Source organism: Frankliniella occidentalis, unplaced genomic scaffold (genome assembly GCF_000697945.3).
Source record: "Frankliniella occidentalis isolate FOCC.00 unplaced genomic scaffold, Focc_3.1 Scaffold73, whole genome shotgun sequence".
Lineage (NCBI taxonomy): Eukaryota > Metazoa > Arthropoda > Insecta > Thysanoptera > Thripidae > Frankliniella > Frankliniella occidentalis.
This window is the reverse complement of record NW_026267203.1, coordinates 689738-694706: the sequence shown is the minus strand read 5'-3', so window position 1 is coordinate 694706 and position 4969 is coordinate 689738. Positions and strand designations below refer to the sequence as shown.

Sequence of the window (4969 nt, the reverse complement as noted above, 5' to 3'; positions counted from 1 at the left end):
GAGAGAGAGAGAGAGAGAGACAGAGAGGGGGAGGGGGGGGGGCAGACTAGAGAGAAGGGGGTCCAACGTCCTCGCCGTCTCTCTCCCGCTCACTTAAGCCACGCCACCACCGCGACGCAGCAGCAGCAGCAACCCCCGGAGGAGCCCGTCACATAATTCTCAATCCCGTCCAAGAGGCTGACGCGCACAAATAAAATGAATATTTTATTATACGGTTGTCTCGGCGGCTAAGCCATCCCCTATATCCCCCCCCCCCCCTCTCTCTCCCCATGACGCCCCCACGTCAGCGGGTCGTTTTAAAACCGCGCGCCGCCCCGCACGATTACACTTGCTTAATTATGATTAACGGCAGCGCCCTCGTCCCCCACTCCTCACCCCAATAGCGGCACCAGTCGAAGGGGGACGAGAGAGAAAAAGAAACGAGCAGGCCCGCCGCACATCCGCCGCAAACGGAAGTCCCCAGAGAGGACCTTCCGCTTCGCCGCCGCCGCCTGCCCCACAGTGACGTCGTCTTAAGCAACTCATGACGCCCACCTCCTGGGCTTATCTCGTAATCACCAGGGGGGGGGGGGGGGGGGGTTAAGGACAGAGGCACGTCGATGGATAACGGTCAGAGATTAGCGACCAGCCGCGGCTCTGTATACTTACCTGAGCTCACGCGAGACCCTGAAATAACGCCTGTGCTGTTTTTCCTTCCCGCCTCACCCCTGTATTTCGTAAGGCTCTGGGCTCGTTATAGAGAACGGACGCAAAATTCCACGCAGCCTATTATGATGCGGCCTACTGCATATCAAGGATATCAAGTAATTTTCGAAAACTTCTTCGAGAGGTTTCCTTCTTGTGCGGGATTTCGATAACGGGGCTCGGTGTGGCGTATAAGGGCTGATGAAACACGGTGGAGGGAAGTTTAGTACACGTTTCCCACTCACCCACGCCGCCAGTGATGGGGGTGAGGGTAGGGCAGGGTGAAGGGGGGGATGGATGGGGGTTAACAAGCTAACGACGCGTCCGACACGGAGAGGCGGGGCGAGATATGGACGTCTGAATGGTGGTGAGAGAGCCTTACGGCCCGAAAGAGTCGGGTGTGGGGGCGGGGGGTAATACGGCGAAATGGGCGAGAAAAGTAGCCCCTTCCTCGGATGCCCCCCCCCCTCTCTCTCTCTCTCTCTCTCTCTCTCCTGGCCCCGCGCCCCCGAATGGAAGTAGATTAAAGAAGCCCCATCCGGGCCGGGCCGGCTAAACCTAATAACACTCGGCGAACGGCCAGTGTAAAGAGCAGGTACTCGGAAACAAAAACAAGGAAAAACACACAAACAAAAAGAATAAATTTTAAGTAATCGCGCATTACTTTTAATAAACGGAAGCTTCCGTGGTGCCGTACAGTAGTGAATGAGGGCCCTTCTTGGAAGGCGTTGGGGGACCTCCGCCGGAGGACCATCACAGCAGCTGCCCCACCCGCGCCCCGCCACGCCCCGTTCCCAGAGGGGCGAGCCTGGCTTTTGCTCTGTTATCGCTCATTCCATCGAGAACGGCTGCTCTGCGGTCAAGTTACACCTCTCTTTCTCCCATCTCTCTCTCTCTCTCTTCTCTCTCTCCTCGTCCCACGGGAAAAGGGAGGGGGGCGGGGGGAGCATCCGATGGCGGTCCGTGGGGGCCCAACCGCGCGCCCCCGCAGCAAACAGAGAGAGAGAGAGAGAGAGTGCTCGTCCGTGGAGCGGAGGAGAAAAGAGACAACGACCCCCGCAGCAGCAGCCGGCGTTTCACCTCTCCCCGATAAAATACCCACGCAGCAGGCCGACCAGACTCAATCAGCAGCAATGACCATAATTTTAACATCGCTAACGGGTGTCGCGTATACGTCTTTCCTTTCGCCGCCAACCTAGCAGTCTTCACAGTTCAAAAGTAAAGGAGCTCTTATGATCTCACACTTCACACTAAATGGCTAGGGACAATTTTTGTACGTATGCCAGATGAGTCTTTGGGCATCTAAACTAAATACAAATCTGTACCTCTCCGTTACAAATAAAATACAGCATTTGTACCTAGCCTCCTTTAGAGTGTCAATTTTAAGAAGAAAGAATAGCGCTTCGTAATTCAAAAGATCAAGTAAAAATGTCGGCAAATTACAGTATTCCAAAAGTAAGCGGCAACGCGTGGCTGCAACAACAACAGTATGGGAGAGGCAGAAAAATAAGGCAGGCGAGCGGCTCAAAACAAAACAGAAAGGTAATAATTTAAAAACAAAATACCGGCGTCAAAGGAGCAGGCGAATTCGTGTACTTTTAGGGCGCCCGGCGGGTAGGCAGCGCACGCTCCGGCGCGCAGCCGTGTGCCGCGGGTGTGCCTACCTGTCAGGCGGCCGCGCCCGGGGCGGCCGGTGAAAGAAACACAACGGGCAGCGGGCGGGCGGCGTCTGGCACAAAAAGTAAAACCAGCGCGCTGGTAGTCGCTCTTTTGTGCAAGAGTGAGGGAGAGCGAGAGAGAGAGAGAGAGAGAGAAGGGAGTGCACGAGCGAGAGGACTTATCACCATATCAATTTCCAGAGCAGAGCAGATGAAGTGGGAGTAGTAGCCTAGTAGCAGAGGCTGTCCGGTTCTGGTCCAGCAGACGCGGAGGCTGCAGCGGCGATCGGGAGGGGGAGAAAAGTTTGGTCTGACTAATGGAAGACATGGAAGAGACTCGACCTCAGCGGCGGCGAGAGTCGGACGCCTTCGCGTCCCGCCAGGTGAACTCTTGTCTAACTTAGGTGGGGAGGGGGAGGGGGCGGAGAGGGATGGAGAGAGAGAGAGTGTGTGAGAGAGAGAGAGTGTACAAGTGAGGGAACACAGAGTTTGGAAGGAACGGAGTTCATAACAATAGTTAAGAGGAGCACAATGCAGTTAGTGGGGTCGGGCATGATTGGCCCAATCCATCAGGCAGCAGCGGCGGCGCGCCGAGTGGCGGCGGTGGAGAGAGTGAGTGGAGCTCTCCCTCCCGATGCCTCGCAACCCATCCACTCACCGAGCGGCAGCCTCAGCCTCTCTCCTCTACCCACACCCACCTCCCCGTCGGCGTCGTTTAGGCCCGAGCGACACGGAGTGTGCCTGTTTACCTCCGGCCCACGACACTCCGTCCCCGTCACGCCGCGGCCCGGGCCTCGTGTGTCGCGCCGGACCGGGAGATCACCTCCAGAGGCCGCCCCTCCCCCTCCTTCTTCTCGCTCCTCTCCCTCCTCCTCCTCCTGGACCCCACCGAGGAGGCGAGCTGACACGCACTTATTCAAACTAAGGCTTGTTATACTACACACCACGCGGGAAAAAAACAGAGTCCGTTTTTTAGCAGAGATGATACATTTGTGACTGAAAAAACACTTTTTACACAACTGAAATTAGTAAGAATGATGTACCAAATGTGTCGTTGCTTGTAGTATCATGCAGCGATGTGCGACGTGCAGAGGGGCAGAAAGAGTGGCGTCATCAGTCTGTCTGTACGACGGGGCGGCTTGATGTTTGGCCCGTCCGCCCACCGTAAAGGTAGCATATCTACGCAGCACCAGCTCATGATTTTGGGAAAAAAATCAGAGCTTTGCGGAAGTCTCCTCAAAAAATGTGGGAAATTTCCTCATTTTCTGGGGAGTTTTTGTAGCTTTGCCGTTGCCCTCAAAAATAACACATTGTTTTCAAGCAAGTTTTAAGAAAACAATAAAATCGCAATAAAATAGTTCGCATTCAAGCCCAGGAAGTCTACTCGTACGCGTAATCGTTGCAGTTTTGGAAACGCCCCGCCTCGTTTTCGAAATTTCGGCGAAATGTGGCAGTGAGCGGGGGTGGTTTTGGTCCGCTCTCCGACTGGACTGGTGGGGCCGGCGTGCCTCCCCGCGTAAGCCTGGTGCGGACCAGGACCAGGGTGCGGTGCGGTCGGTCCACTCGGGAGGGAGCGGGAGGGAGCGGGAAGGAGCGGGAAGGAGCGGGACGGAGCGGGACGGCGTCAGTTTTCACAAGGGAGGCCACTACACTAAAGCACTTGCATCCCTTAACAAACAAGTTGATGGGATGCCTGCCAAGGCCCTCGCAGGAGGGCCGAGGGTATGTAGGAGACGGCTGAGAGAGAAAGAGAGAGCGAGAGAGAGGGAGAGGGAGAGGGAGAGAGATTGGGGTTGTGCTTGCCCTCAACCTCGTGAGGGGCTTCATCTGTAATTGAATTCATACTTAGGCATTAACCCGTGCCGGCGCGGGGTGCAAACTCTGTCTCGCTCGCTTCGGGACCCCTCACGGCCCCAAGCACAGCGACGCCTTCCAGGAAGAACGAGGCGCCAAAACTTAAAACGGATCCTCGTCGCCAGCGGCGGACAACTAACTGAGAGCAGACCGAGAAACTACTCCACTCCGTGTCTACCTCACAGACGCGATCAACGACACGAGAAACAGCTGGGGTTCTAATTCCAGTGCCAATCTAGAGGAGGTTAATGACCCCAATGGCACTATACATTTTTCGGTAATTAACCCAAAGAGCATTCGAAAAATTCTCGATCAAGTAGATAATAATATGAGCCTTTTATTTAAAAATTGCTAGTTGGAAATTGCAGCACATAGAACAGAACGCTGTAGCATAGAGATAACTTCTTTCTTTGCGATATATTGGTATGCGATAAAACCATTAAAACCAATGAGGTCCGGCTTTTAATGTCCTGACACAAATATGTAGCTAATCACTGTTGTTTAAAATTGAAAACTATGCGAAACTGGTTATTGGTCGTGGCGGGACTGCGAATATACCCCGTCCCGATGAGGAGAGTCTGCAAAGCCTTTTTGCCTTCTGCTCTGCACGCGACCGTGTCGTGGTGTGGCGGGGCGTGCCGTGCCGTGGCGGGGCGAGGTGGGGCGTGGCGGGGCGTGGCGGGGCGCAGCGCAGCGGGGCATAATGAAGCTCTAACTTTCACTGGCAACTCGTCTCAACAAGTGTCTAAAGCCCGCGCTGCACTTACCGCCCA

The 4969-nt window shown here is 55.1% G+C and overlaps 1 protein-coding gene across 6 annotated transcripts in view; it reads right to left on the bottom strand.

Annotated features, from left to right (window-relative positions):
• Positions 1 to 4969, bottom strand: part of LOC113208628 (protein O-linked-mannose beta-1,2-N-acetylglucosaminyltransferase 1) — a 175963-nt gene that overhangs the window by 56294 nt on the left and 114700 nt on the right. The gene's annotated exons all lie outside the window — the stretch shown is intronic.